The following is a 16457-nucleotide window of genomic DNA, read 5'->3' as shown; positions in this document are numbered from 1 at the left end:
CGGTGGGGATTCCGGTGGGGTGCCCCCACCCAGGCAGTGGCAGTGCTGGCAACACTAGCTGCAGTAACCCATGGGGAGGGGGTCACACTCGGACATTCAGAGAGGGGGTATATTATTGTGGCCCTGGTGGCACGAAACCAATCGGACTGCATGGAGATGCTTGGGAACATGGTCAAAATGGATGACCGTATTGTGGGTGTTTCAGGAAGAAGGTGTACATTTGACCTCCATCATCTAGGATGTGACAATGGTAAATAAATCTCTACATTTATGCTCATTTATTGCGCGGTCTTGCAGGCCTTCTCATGCAGCTGCAACTGCAAGTACATTTGTAAATCATGACCCATCTTGAGTTGGGCTCTGGGATGGTGCAATTGTTGAGAGGGTGAGCTTATGGTTGTGTGGGGGTAAGGGCTGAATGTGTGTGGGTGTATGTGTGTATCCCACAACTGTTGCGAAGGAAGAAGTAAAAGATGTTAGGGACTATAGAGGATGATTCACAGCAATATGTAATAAAAATCGAGGTGAGGGCGATGGAAATGCATTTGGCAATGGATCTGCTTCGGTTCGGTGGATGGTGCTGTGTGCACTTTTCGAAGGATGGATCCCAGTCGGTCCGGGGCTGTGCGATGCGGGGGGTCGGGGGTGGTCTGCCGGGCATTGGGATGACAACCCAACTCGAGATGGGGGCTTTTGGCGGGTGGAATAGTGGGGACCAATTGGAGGTTTGCTTAGTGGAGATGCAAATGCAAATCATGGTACAACTATATAGACACTCAATCATTATGTTACTTTTTAATAGGACGTTTACAAACATATATTTTGATAAAAATAATTGAAAGGTGTGTCTCATTATGGTAAGTGGTGAAATAAGTATAGCCAGTTACAATTGTAATGGCTTAGCAGATAATAAGAAAAGACGATCAGTATTTACCTGGCTAAAAGAGAAGGATTATAATATCTACTGTTTACAGGAAACCCATTCAACAGTTTTAGATGAAGTTTTGTGGAAAAAGAACTGGGGGGGCGAAATATATTTCTCCCATGGGCAAAGAAATTCAAAAGGGGTGATGGTTTTAATTAATAATAACTTTGATCCAAATGTGCAACTTGTCCAAACAGATCCTCAAGGTAGATGGATTATTTTAAATATGTTATTGGACAATAAACATATATGGCTTATTAACCTATACGGTCCGAATAATGATGATCCAAGCTTCTTTGACAATATATATAAGAATCTATCAACTCTACAAGCAACACTAGACTCTATTATTATAGTGGGAGATTTTAATACGGTCTTAAATACCTCTATGGACCGGAAAGGAAATCACACTACAAACTATCACCCTCAGGCACTTAAGGAAATCAGGAATGTCATGGATATATTGGAATTAGTGGATATATGGAGACTTAAATAACCTGACCTAGTGATATATACATGGCGGAGGCTTAATCAAGCTAGTCGCCTTGACTACTTTCTTATATCATTCTCTCTGGCACCAAAAGTTAAAAAGTGTTTGATAGGGGACAGAATGCGGTCGGACCATCACATAATTGGCATATATATTACTCTTACAGAATTTCCACGTGGGCGAGGATATTGGAAATTGAATCAAAGCCTACTAGATGATAAATTGTTTAGAACTAGGACAGAAGAATTTATAACTGACTTTTTTAGACATAACATAGGTACAGCAGATCCAGGGGCGAAAATCTGATATCAACCTTGGAGGGGACAATTACATTACATTTTCTCAAGAGCAATTCCTGAGGGGGACACCAAAAGTAGTGCTGTAACACATAGCCTACGTTGTAATATGTTAAATGTATATTGAGGAACCATAATTCCTACAACTGCATAATTGATAGGTACAGTAGTTAACTGAAGGGTTTAACCAACTTGTTCAAATGTTTAAATCATTATAATACTAATAATAATAATAGTTATAGCAGTGCTCCTTACCAGTCCAGTATGTATGCAGGTATTCGTACTTACAACTAGCAATATCAAGAAAGGCCAGTAAGTAGCAATGGTACTGTACACTGTATGGGTGTAGTTTTCATAAATACAATGAACATGGTGTGATCTCATCTAAAATAATCTCCATTGAGAACCATCACAAAGTTAGTCTCCGTATTGAATTGACCTTTTAATTTGACTTTTTCTGATACATTTATATAGTCATTAAATGTGCCACTGGCCTGAGTCTAATACAATATCTTTACAAGAACAAAAAGCTTAAAATAAGTACAGTTCTAAAAGCAAAATAACTACTTCAATGAAAAACCCAAATAAATCAAACAAAATATCCTTCAGTCAGTGTCTCAACTCTTCAAACAGCAGCTATGGACAAGTATGTCGCACAAAGTATGCAATTTTAAATAAAATAACATGAAATAAATAATGTGTAAGTGTACTGTCATGTACTAAAAACTACTCTCCTCTAGGCTGCTTAGTACCCGCTCATACTGCCCTAGCACAGCTCTAATAGCAGTGTTCCGCACAGTCCACCCTGTTGGACATAGGGGTTTCCGGGTGGGCAGATGTGTTTCTTTGGACGTGGCAATTGATTCAAACATGCTCTAAAACTTTCCTGACTGGCCATAGAGGACACCTAACTGATGGACCCAAGAAAGGGGATCCCGGATCAGTGGGGAGGCTGAGCAGCCAGCCTGTGTAATCAGATTTACACAGTGTGCTCCACAATGGACATATAGGGCTAATGGCTGCTGCCTTCTCACAATTGCCTGTGCACCTGTGTATTTTCCTGCCATGTTTGAGGCACCATCGTAACTCTGCCCACGTAAGCCAGACATGGGCAAATTGAGCCTCAACAACACTTCAGTTGCCACTTTCGCAATGCCCTCGCCTGTTGTCTCCGACACCCTGTATAGCCCAATGCCCTCGCCTGTTGTCTCCGACACCCTGTACAGCCCAATGCCCTCGCCTGTTGTCTCCGACACCCTGTATAGCCCAATGCCCTCGCCTGTTGTCTCCGACACCCTGTACAGCCCAATGCCCTCGCCTGTTGTCTCCGACACCCTGTACAGCCCAATGCCCTCGCCTGTTGTCTCCGACACCCTGTATAGCCCAATGCCCTCGCCTGTTGTCTCCGACACCCTGTACAGCCCAATAAACTCCTCGTGAGGGACAAGGTCATGGTCAACATAACGCAGACAGACACTCTCCTGTTCAGCACCAGAGACATCTTGAGTACCATCAACAATTAATGAAAATTGTACAATCGGAAGAGACCTAATCTCAGCTGCAATGCCTCGAATGATTGTATTGGCCATGATGTTCAGAATTTCATTCTGTGCTTTGGGGCCTCTTGAAACGTCAGCACTCTGTTGGCAAGAGTTTGCGGTTCAAAAATTGTGGGTGTGGCTGATATGGTTTTGTGCCATCACTGAGGTAACTGGACAATGCTGTGCCACTGTCCCCTATACTGGTGCTGCTGGCAACAAGGGTGACACCTGGTCCTGCCGTGGCTGTGACATTGTTCTCTGAAGTCTCTCTCCCTGGCTCTTTCCCTTTCACCACCCTCACAGACTCAGTCTGTCTCCTAGAAAAGAAATAAGGTGTTTGCCGTACTCCTAACTACCGGTACCCAAAACTACACAATTAATCACAACAGCAATACCATTGCCATAAACAAATCTTAGTTTAGTCATCAGTTTAAGTTGAGAGCGGGGGTATCCATGGCATTTTCCAATTATGTCCCTATTTTACAAGTAAAAAAAATTGAGAACCTTTCATAATGTTGCCAAACAAAGACTCAACAAACTTACCTGAGACTCCCTGTCTCTGCCAGTCTTTCCCTGCCTATCTGTCCCCAGCTCTGCTGTCTGTGTGCCATCTGTTGCCCGCTCTGCCTAATGACATCATTGTGAAACATTCCATTAGCATTTCACTTCTTTCTTATGAACATTTTATCAACTCGTCTTTGAGATATTAGGCTACTAGAGTTCTTACTTTGCGTTTTGGTGTACTGAAAAATACTCTGATGTCCGTCTTTTTACTTTTTTCTGCCATTTTTCTAACTGGCTGACTGGCCGGTCTAGCTGCACACACACACATTTACACAACATATGCTACAACCTTTTCTAATTTTAATATAGTTTGTTTCATATTGGCTGGCTTCCAACAATAGCTGAATTTGTAAAGCTAGCGAGCACCAACTCCGTTTCTGTGGTGTTTGCTATAATCTTAAAAAAAAAAAGGTGAAATAAAATAAATGTAAAAAAGTTCACTAGCGACAATTTAGCTTTTGCAACGAGACCATTAAATATATTTAAGACAATGGTATAAGAGAGTGTAGTTCTGTTCAGTTTGGACTTCAGTTTATCGCTAACCTTATCACAGGGACTTTGAAGCACTACAGCTGCATGCTGATCTTGGAATAAACTGACGATAGCAAAGATTCCATCTTTGACGACGCCACATTAATGGAATAGGTACTAGCTAGCTTGCTAGTTAATGTTTGCTTTAGTTTGCGCGCTAGCTCTGCAAATTCAGCTAGTGTGTGAACCCTGCCAACATAAAAATGTAAACATTGCTATGGCGCGATTGACTGGATTAACCTCACGTCAGTTATGTACATGTGCCTTTCGGACAGTAGATACGAACACTCCATTACCTTGCCAGCTAAAGAACTGGCAGTGGATCAAACCATTGTGAGGCAAAGGGCGGGGTGGTCGCAATCTTTTGAAACTTAAAAAGGCGCTATTAAGTGTCTATAATCATTACAACTGCTTTCATTGCGTATTATTAATATTATTGAAATTACATAGTTATGTTTACAGTGATAGATTGGGGGGGACAAATCATATTTCTCCCAGGATGGGGGGGTCGTGTCCCCCCCGTCCCCCCTGGGATTTCCGCCTATGAGCAGATCCCCATATTGTATGGGACACTTTTAAGTGTGCCTTTAGAGGCCATGCAATTCAGTACTCATCTATAAAACAAAAGCAATTTCGATCAAAAGAGTCCATATTAACAAAGGAAATTGAAGGACTAACAGTACAGTTAGATAACAATAAAAACGGTACCATAGAGGCACAGAATAAGTTAGAGGAAAAACAAAAAGAAATGGAGGAACTTATTCAAGAAAGATCCAGTGTAATATATTACAAAAATAAAGCGAACTGGATGGAATATGGGGAAAAATGCACCAAATTCTTTTTCAATCTTCAATATAGAAATGCTACCAAAAAAAACGTATTAAAACTTGTTACAAATGATGGAGTCACGCATGATTCACCAAATGATATTTTGAAAGAGGAAGTAAAGTACTTTAAGAATATATTTTCGTTTCAGGCTCCTCCATCTCCACTAACTGAAACTAATTTTATGGATTTTTTCCCTAATAATAATGTAAAATGAACATCTGTACAGAAAGACTCATGTGAAGGCCTAATTACAGAGGAGGAACTACTTGATGCAATTGGGGCCTTTAAGGATGGGAAAACTCCAGGACTGGATGGCATACCATTGGAAGTATACAAACATTTTTTTGATATACTCAAAGGACCATTATTAGCTTGTTTTAATCACTCCTATATAAATGATAGATTATCAGACACGCAACAAGAAGGTGTGATATCATTATTACTGAAACAGGACCCAAGTGGTATATATAAAGATCCAGTCCATTAAAAAAATTGGAGACCTCTTACACTTCAGTGTTGTGATGCAAAAATCCTAGCAAAATGCTTGGCGCATAGAATAAAAAAAGTTGTCAGATATTATTCATCCTAATCAGACAGGTTTTTTACATGGACGATTCATTGGAGATAATATAAGGCAAGTACTGGAAACAATAGAACACTATGAAATATCGGGGACACCAGGCCTGGTTTTCATAGCTGATTTTGAAAAGGCTTTTGATAAAGTACGACTGGAGTTTATATATAAATACCTAGAATATTTCAATTTTGGGGAATCTCTTATAAAATGGGTAAAAATTATGTATAGTAACCCTAGGTGTAAAATAGTAAATAATGGCTACATCTCAGAAAGTTTTAAACTATCTAGAGGAGTAAAACAAGGTTGTCCACTATCGGCATATCTATTTATTATTGCCATCGAAATGTTAGCTGTTAAAATTAGATCAAACATTAATATTAAGGGATTAGAAATCCAGTGCCTAAAAACTAAGGTGTCATTGTACGCTGATGATTCATGTTTTCTTTTAAAACCACAACTAGAATCTCTCCACGGCCTCTTAGAGGATCTAGATACATTTGCTATCCTCTCTGGATTAAAACTAAATTATGATAAATGTACCATAGTACGTATTGGATCACTAAAAAATACACATTTTACATTGCCATGTAGTTTACCAATTAAATGGTCTGACGGTGATGTGGACATACTCGGTATACAAATCCCAAAAGAAAGAAATGATCTCACTCCAATAAATTTTTATAGAAAGTTAGCAAAAATAGATAAGATCTTGCTACCATGGAAAGGAAAATACCTGTCTATTTGTGGGAAAATTACCCTGATTAACTCTTTAATCATATCACAGTTTACCTATTTGCTTATGGTTTTGCCTACACCTAGTGACCTGCTTTTTAAATTATATGAACAAAAAATATTCAATTTTATTTGGAACGGCAAGCCAGATAAAATTAAAAGGGCCTATTTATATAACGAATATGAATTCGGAGGGCAGAAATTATTAAATCATTAGACCTCTCACTAAAGGCATCAGTCATACAAAAGTTATAATTAAATCCAAACTGGTTCTCTAGTAGATTGGTACGAATGTCTCATCCTATGTTCAAGAAGGGCATTTTTCCCTTTATTCAGATTACACCTGCTCACTTTCGGTTGCTTGAAAAGGAAATAATTTCCAAAATATCTTTATTTTTTAAACAAGCCTTAGAAAGTTGGTTGCAATTTCAGTTTAATCCACCTGAAAGGACGGAACAAATAGTACAACAAATCTTGTGGTTAAATTCAAATATAGTAATTGATAAAAAAACTGTATTTATCGAAGAAATGTTTAAAAAAGGTATAACTTTTGTGAATGATATCATAAATAGGACTGGTGGAGTAATGTCACACATGCAGAAATGTCTGCTCTACCCAAAATTACAACCAATTAATTGCAGCATTACCACAAAAATGGAAGAGGCAGGTGGAAGGGGATAAAAGTAAGGAACTTGTATGTCGGCCTTATATTAAAGAACATAAATGGTTAAAGAAAAGTGTGATAAATAAAAACATATACCAATTTCATTTAAGGACCAAAAAACTTACAGCTGTGCCATATAAATTGCAAAATAGTTGGGAAGAGATTTTCGATGTACCCATTCCATGGCACATGGTTTATGAATTGTTACGCAAAACAACGCCGGATTCAAAACTTCGAATTTTTCAATTTAAATTATTGTACAAAATTCTTGCAACTAATAGAATGTTATATATATGGGGGATACAATCTTCTCAGCTCTGTAGATTCTGCTGTGAGGAGGCAGAGTCATTAGACCATTTATTTTGGTATTGTCCGCATGTTGCTCGTTTTTGGTCACAGGTCCAGGAATGGTTGAAGAATTGCAACATTTGCGTAGAACTAACGCTACAGATAGCAATACTGGGGGATTTGAAAAGCCATAGTCAATCAATCAATAATATAATAATTATTTTAGCAAAAATGTTTATTTTTAATTTACAATCCGTGGAAGCTATGAGAATAGGAAGATTCAAATCTTTTGTGAAGCATCACAGCACAGTTGAAAAATATATGGCAAATAAAAATCCGAAATGGATGATGTTGGAAGATAGATGGGAAAGGTTGAGTGGAGCTGAAGGGTGGGACTAATAACAAGATAAACAATGTTGGGCATACGGGATCTGTGAAATGTGTATAGGTGCGGAGCTATTGTGAAATAGCACAGTTACAAGTGGAAATCAAACTGGATGGACAACAGAAATAGAGGAAGGACTAAGAACAAACAAGAGAGAACTATTATAAAGTAGACTGTGTCTGTAAAATGTGTATAAGATGTATAAATTGAAGGTAAAAACAGAAATGTTTATCAGTTTACTCCAACTGGGGGATCGGTGGTAGGGTTTGCAGGGAATAATAATAAAGGTATACTCTTTAAAAAAGTATGTATGTCTATGTAGGTATGTGTATGTATATATGTGTATATGTATGCATACGTGAATGGATATATATATTTACCCCCAAAAAATATGGGGGATTGGAAATGATGCAGACAATTACATTGGAAGCAACATTCTTTCCGCAATATTAAGCTGATCCATCCCCCCCCCCCAAAAAAAATAAATAAAAAAATAAAAAAATAAAAGATTCTGATGGGAGTTCATCGAAAAGTAAGAACTATTTATGCTGATAATTCATTGTTCTGTTGAAAAATTTCAAATGCATAAGACGGCATTTCCTGCAGTGTAGCCTTGCGTTATCGCAGCCTGTATTGCGCAGTAAGGTTAATTTTAAAAATGTAATTCAGCGATTGCATTAAGAACTAATTTGTCTTTCAATTGCTGTCCAACCTGTATTTTTTTAGTCAAGTTTATGAATAGTTTGATAAGAAAAGGTGCCTTTACAAGATGGCGCCGGACAGATTGCTTGATGTTATGGACACTATTCTCATTGTATAAGCACGATTTGTGCCGCTAAATATGCACATTTTCGAACAAACTCTATATGCATTGTGTAATATGATGTTACAGGACTGTCATCTGAAGAATTCTGAGAAGGTTAGTGAAACAATTAATATATTTTGGTGGTTTATACGTTATAGCTATTTTTGCCTTGAATCAATGCTGTTGTTATGTTTGCTATTGTGCTAAGCTAATATAACGCTATATTGTGTTTTCGCTGTAAAACACTTGATAAATCGGAAATATTGTCTGGAATCACAAGATGCCTGTCTTTCAATTGCTGTACACTATGTATTTTTCAGAAATGTTTTATGATGAGTATTTAGTTATTTGGCGTTGGTGTCTGTAATTTTTCTGTCTGCTTTCGGTGCAATTTCTGACTGTAGCTGCAATGTAAACTATTATTTATACCTGAAATATGCACATTTTTCTAACAAAACATATGCAATACAATAAATATGTTATCAGACTGTCATCTGATGAAGTTGTTTCTTGGTTAGTGGCTATTTATATCTTTATTTGGTTGAATTTGTGATAGCTACTGATGTAGTAAAAAACTGATGGAGTAAAAATAGTGGTGTAACGGTGTTCCTCCCCCTCTTCATACGAAGAGGAGGAGTAGTGATTCAACCAACATGCAGCGGGTTGTGAATACATAATGATACTTTATTAACAAGACGAAACTAAACACACGAAGAACACTTGATAATTTTACAAAACAACAAAACGAAGTAGACAGACCTGAACGAGAGTACTTACATAAAACACGAAGCACGTAGGAACAGGTACAGACTATAACAAACGAACGAACAAACGCTACAGTCCCGTGTGGTGCGCAGACACAGACACGGACGACAATCACCCACAAACAAACAGTGAGAACAACCTACCTTAATATGACTCTCAGAGGAAACGTCAAACACCTGCCTCTAATTGAGAGCCATACCAGGCAACCCAAAACCAACATAGAAACAGAAAACATAGACTGCCCACCCAAAACTCACGCCCTGACCATCAAACACATACAAAACAACAGAAAACAGGTCAGGAATGTGACAGAACCCCTCCCCTCAAGGTGCGAACTCCGGGCTCACCCCTAAAACTCAAGGGGAGGGTCTGGGTGGGCATCTGTCCGCGGTGGCGGCTCCGGCGGTGGACGAGGACACCACTCCACCACTGTCTTTGTCCCCCTCCTTAGCGTCCTTTGAGTGGCGACCCTCGCCCCCGACCATGGTCCAGGAACCTTCACTAAGGCCCCTCCTACATAGAGGAGACAGCTCAGGACAGAGAGGTAGCTCCGGACAGAGGGACAACTCTGTACTAATGGCAGCTCCGGACTGGGTGGCAGCTCCGGACTGGGTGGCAGCTCCGGACTGGGTGGCAGCTCCGGACTGGAGGGCAGCTCATGACCGGAGGGCAGCTCATGACCAGAGGGCAGCTCATGACCAGAGGGCAGCTCATGACCGGAGGGCAGCTCATGACCGGAGGGCAGCTCATGACCGGAAGGCAGCTCATGACTGGAGGGCAGACGGATGGCTCAGAAGGCGCTGGGCAGACATATGGCTCAGACGGCGCTGGGCAGACAGATGGCTCAGACGGAGCTGGGCAGACAGATGGCTCAGACGGAGCTGGGCAGACAGATGGCTCAGACGGAGCTGGGCAGACAGATGGCTCAGACGGAGCTGGGCAGACAGATGGCTCAGACGGAGCTGGGCAGACAGATGGCTCAGACGGAGCTGGGCAGACAGATGGCTCAGACGGAGCTGGGCAGACAGATGGCTCAGACGGAGCTGGGCAGACAGATGGCTCAGACGGAGCTGGGCAGACAGATGGCTCAGACGGAGCTGGGCAAACAGATGGCTCAGACGGAGCTGGGCAGACAGGCATTGCAGAAAGCGTTGGACAGACGGCCGACTCTGCCCTGCTGAGGCGCACAGTAGGCCTGGTGAGTGGTGCCGGAACTGGAGGTACCGGGATGACGGCACACACTTCAAGGCTAGTGCGGGGAGCAGGGACAGGGCACACTGACCTCTCGAAGCGCACTATAGGCCTGGTGCGTGGTACCGGAACTGGAGGTACCGGGCTGAGGGCACGCACCTCAGGGCGAGTGCGGGGAGAAGGAACAGTGCGTACAGGGCTCTGGAGACGCACAGGTGGCTTAGTGCGTGGTGCCGTACCTGGAGGCACTGGGCTGGAGACACGCACCATAGGGAGAGTGCGTGGAGGAGGAACAGGGCTCTGGAAACGCACTGGAAGCCTGGTGTAGGCACTGGTGGTACTGAGCTGAGGGCACGCACATCCTGGCGAGTACGGGGAGAAAGAACAGTGCGTACAGGGCTCTGAAGACGCACATAAGGCTTGGTGCGTGGTGCCAGCACTGGTGGTACTAGGCTGGAGACACGCACCTCAGGGCTAGAGCGGGGGGCAGTAACAGGACGCACAGGACTCTGGAGATGCACAGGAGGCTTGGTGCGTGGTGTAGGCACTGTCTTAACCAGACGGCTAGCACGCACCTCAGGACGAGTATGGAGAGCGGTACCCGGTGACATCAACTCACCAATACGTTCATTCGGACGGATGCCGTGCCTCATGCACCAAACCAGTACATTCCTCATATCTTTCTCCTTCAATTTCTCCATTAACTCCTTTACTGTTTCTGCGTTACTCACCTCCAACTCCGCCCTCACCGGCTCCTTATGTAAAGCAGGAGGAGTTGGCTCAAGTCCCCTGACTGACCCAACTATATTCCCCGAGAGCCCCCCCCCCCCCTAAGAAATTTTTGGGTTTGACTCACGGGCTTCCTGCCTTGTTTCCGTGCTGCATCCTCATATCGCCGCCTCTCCGCTTTCGCTGCCTCCAGCTCCGCTTTGGGGCGGCGACACTCCTCTGTTTCTGCCCAGGGTCCTTCTCCGTCTAGGATCTCTTCCCATGTCCAATCCTCCTTGACCCACTGCTGCTGTCGTTGCTGTCCGTTAACCCGCTGCTTGATCTGGGTTTGGTGGGTGATTCTGTAACGGTGTTCCTCCCCCTCTTCATACGAAGAGGAGGAGTAGTGATTCGACCAACATGCAGCGGGTTGTGAATACATAATGATACTTTATTAACAAGACAAAACTAAACACACGAAGAACACTTGATAATTTTACAAAACAACAAAACGAAGTAGACAGACCTGAACGAGAGTACTTACATAAAACACGAAGCACGTAGGAACAGGTACAGACTATAACAAACGAACGAACAAACGCTACAGTCCCGTGTGGTGCGCAGACACGGACGACAATCACCCACAAACAAACAGTGAGAACAACCTACCTTAATATGACTCTCAATCAGAGGAAACGTCAAACACATGCCTCTAATTGAGAGCCATACCAGGCAACCCAAAACCAACATAGAAACAGAAAACATAGACTGCCCACCCAAAACTCACGCCCTGACCATCAAACACATACAAAACAACAGAAAACAGGTCAGGAACGTGACAAGTGGTGTCTTTTGCTAACGTGGTTAGCTAATAGATTTACATATTGTGTCTTCCCTGTAAAACATTTTAAAAATCGGACATGTTGGTTTGATTCACAAGAGGTGTACCTTTCATCTGGTGTCTTGGACTTGTTAATGTGTGAAAGTTAAATATTTAAAAAAAAATTTTTTTGAATTTCGCGCCCTGCACTTTGAGCTGGCTGTTGTCATAAGTGTACCGACGTCGGGCTTGCACGCCAAACAGGTTAAACAAAAAAATATATGTCTATATTGATGTTTCTTTTATAAAAATGTACTTATTTGTTACATTTGACTGTGTTAAAACTAGCAGTACTACTTATTTCTCTGAGAGTGAGGCGGATACATACAGTTGAAGTCGGAAGTTTACATACACTTAGATTGGAGTCATGAAAACTCGCTTTTCAACCACTCCGCAAATTTCTTGTTAACAAACTATAGTTTTGGCAAGTCTGTTAGAACATCTACTTTGTGCATGACACAAGTAATTTTTCCAACAATTGTTTACAGAAAGATTATTTCACTTATAATTCACTGTATCACAATTCCAGTGGGTCAGAAGTTTATATACACTAAGTTGACTGTGCCTTTAAACAGTTGGAAAATTCCAGAAAATTATGTCATGGCTTCAGAAGCTTCTGATGGGCTAATTGACATCATGTGAGTCAATTGGAGGTGTACCTGTAGATGTATTTCAAGGCCTACCTTCAAACTCAGTGCCTCTTTGCTTGACATCATGGAGAAATCAAAATAAATCAGCAATGACCTCAGATTTTTTGTTGTTGTTGACCTCCACAAGTCTGGTTCATCCTTGGGAGCAATTTCCAAACACCTGAAGGTACCAAGTTAATCTGTACAAACACTAGTACGCAAGTATAAACACCATGGGACCACCCAGCCGTCATACCGCTCAGGAAGGAGACGCGTTCTGTCTCCTGGAGATGAACGTACTTTGGTGTCCGAAAAGTGCAAATCAATGCCAGAATAACAGCAAAGGACCTTGTGAAGATGCTGGAGGAAACAGGTACAAAAGTATCTATGCCACAGTAAAACGAGTAAAATTAGTAAGTAAAATAGTAAAAAGTAAAATGAGTCCTATATCGACATAATCTGAAAGGCCGCTCAGCAAGGAAAAAGCCACTGCTCCAAAACCGCCATTAAAAAAGACAGATTACGGTTTGCAACTGCATATGGGGACAAAGATCGTACTTTTTGGAGAAATGTCCTCTGGTCTGAAGAAACAAAAATAGAACTGTTTGGCCATAATGACCATCATTATGTTTGGAGGAAAAAGGGGGAGGCTTGCAAGCCGAAGACCACCATCCCAACCGTGAAGCACGGGGGTAGCAGCATCATGTTGTGGGGGTGCTTTACTGCAGGAGGGACTGGTGCACTTCAAAAAAAAGATGGCATCATGAGGGAGGAAAATGATGTGGATATATTGAAGCAACATCTCAAGACATCAGTCAGGAAATTAAAGCTTGGTCACAAATGGGTCTTCCAAATGGACAATGACCCCAAGCATACTTCCAAAGTTGTGGCAAAATGGCTTAAGGACAACAAAGTCAAGGTATTGGAGTGGCCATCACAAAGCCCTGACCTCAATCCCATAGAAAATGTGTGGGCAGAACTGAAAAAGTGTGTGGGAGCAAGGAGGCCTACATCCTGACTCAGTTATACCTGCTCTGTCAGGAGGAATGGGCCAAAATTCAACCAACTTATTGTGGAAAGCTTGTGGAAGGCTACCCGAAACGTTTGACCCAAATTAAACAATTTAAAGGCAATGCTACCAAATACTAATTTAGTGTATGTAAACTTCTGACCCGCTATGAATGTGATGAAATAAATAAAAGCTGAAATAAATCATTCTCTCTATTATTATTCTGACATTTCACATTCTTAAAATAAAGTGGTGATCCTAACTGACCTAAGACAGGGAATTTTTACTAGGATTAAATGTCAGGAATTGTTCAAAACTGAGTTTAAATGTATTTGGCTAAGGTGTATGTAAACTTCCGACTTCAACTGTAGCATTTTGCAAAAAAAGAATAATATTTGTCTCTATGAAATTAAACCATCAAGTGATAGATTTTAAACAAATACATGTCTGTCATTGAACAACCCCATGCCGTGACCAGATAGTGAAAAACACAAACTTTTTCATAATTTCTTTTAACAATAAAAGCAAATTTACCAACATTTCTGAAAATTGATACATAGCATTTTGGAAATAAAATATTCAAATATTATGTTGAAGATGACAGATTTGGGTAACTCCTCTGTTTGCACTGTAAAGCTTGTGTAAGCCCCGGTTGGTACATATAGGTGGTACCACCTCTATGGGCAGCCCTGCAGTCCAACTCAACATGGTGCCAGCAGATGTGGAGTTTTCACAGGAGACAGGGCAGAGAGAGACAGAGAGAGAGTTAGATGAAGAATGCAAAAAACAAAGAAAGAAAATGAGAAACCTATCCAACCAAAAACATAGAGACCCAGAAAACCTAAGCCAACGCCTTCACTATTGTGAATCACTAAAACAATACAGAAATACACTACGGAAAAAGAAGGAACAGCAAGTTGGAAAACAGCTTAGTGTAATTGAATAATCCATAGCATCTAACCACTTCTGGGAAAACTGAAACACACTAAACAAACAACAACACGAAGAGTAATCTATCCAAAACGGAGATGTATGGATAAACCTCTTCTCCAATCTTTTGGACTCTATAACCTTTTGCCAATAGGTGGCGCAATTAGCATTTTTTATTTCTGGGTGTCACCAAATTAAACTGCCTCGTGCTCAATTCTTGATCGTACAATATGCATATTATTAATTCTATTGGATAGAAAACACTTTCTAGTTTCTATAGCCGTTGGAATTTTGTCTGTGGGTGACCCAGAACTCTTTCTACAGCGAAATCCATGACAGGTACTGCATGGTCTGAGAGCGAAGCTCTGATTTCAGATCAGTTTTGAAAGTCTGTGAATATCCTATGGAACGACATGAACTGCACCCGCCTTCCCCTGGATGTCAGTAACCAATGAGAAGTGGAATGGGCTCGCTGCGTAGCTCTCAGAGGTTATAAAAGGCCAAGGAGCGAGAGGAGCCTTCCTTTCGAAGCTGAACATTGCGCGAAGTGGACCTCAGGATGCCATTTTCAAACGCTCAATTTTAAACGTTAGATGTATCCATCTGTAATTTAATTAGACATAGGTGTTAGAAGCATCATAACGAAGCTATTTTAAACCGAGTTATATCAGATTATGCGAGTATATTGCTATTTTTCGGAATTTCAACAGTATTGCGCCTTGAGGTTTTGGACACGTTGGTGCAAAATAGCTATGGCTAGCTAGTGTTAGCTGCTATATCAGAAGTTGAATGCAACGTTTTACAACCAAGCAACGATTCTTTTGGACAAAGAACCACCATGGCAAGATTCTGATGGAAGCTCGTCGAAAAGTAAGAGCTATTTATGATGTTATTCCGTTTTTATGTGGAAAAATGTAAACTCAATAATGGTGAATAGTGACGCCGTTATTGCGTCACTAGTCTGGCTGTAACGCACACTGTATGTCTAGTAACGTTAATTTTAAAAATCTAACTCTGCGGTTGCATTATTAACTAATACATCTTTCATTTCATGTCCGACCTGTATTTTTTTAGTCAAGTTTATGAATAGTTTTTGTTAAAAATATTTGTATTTTCAAAATGGCGCCGGCCAGATTGCTTGAGTAGTTGAACACTATTTCCATTGTGTAAGCACGATTTGTGCCGCTAAATATGCACATTTTCGATCAAAGTCTATATGGATTGTGTAATATGATGTTACAGGAGTGTCATCTGAAGAATTCTGAGAAGGTTAGTGAAAAAATTAATATATTTTGGCGATGTTGAGTTATCGCTCTCTTTGGCTAGAATCAATGCTCTGGTAACGTTTGCATATGTGGTATGCTAATATAACGATTCATTGTGTTTTCGCCGTAAAACACTTAGAAAATCTGAAATGTTGTCTGAATTCACAAGATCTGTGTCTTTCCATTGCTGTGTGCTGTGTATTTTTAAGAAATGTTTTATGATGAGTAAATTGGTAATACACGTTGCTGTCTGTAGTAATTCTAGGAGCTTTGGTGAGATTTGTGATGCTGGGTGCAATGGCAAACTATGATTTATACCTGAAATATGCACATTTTTCTAACAAAACCTATCCTATACCATAAATATGTTATCAGACTGTCATCTGATGAGTTTTTTTCTTGGTTAGTGGCTATCAATATCTTAGTTTAGCCGAATTGGTGATAGCTACTGGTG

The sequence above is a fragment of the Salvelinus fontinalis genome, chromosome 6 (genome assembly GCF_029448725.1).
Source record: "Salvelinus fontinalis isolate EN_2023a chromosome 6, ASM2944872v1, whole genome shotgun sequence".
Classification (NCBI taxonomy): domain Eukaryota; kingdom Metazoa; phylum Chordata; class Actinopteri; order Salmoniformes; family Salmonidae; genus Salvelinus; species Salvelinus fontinalis.
Note: the sequence above shows the minus strand (reverse complement) of the source record.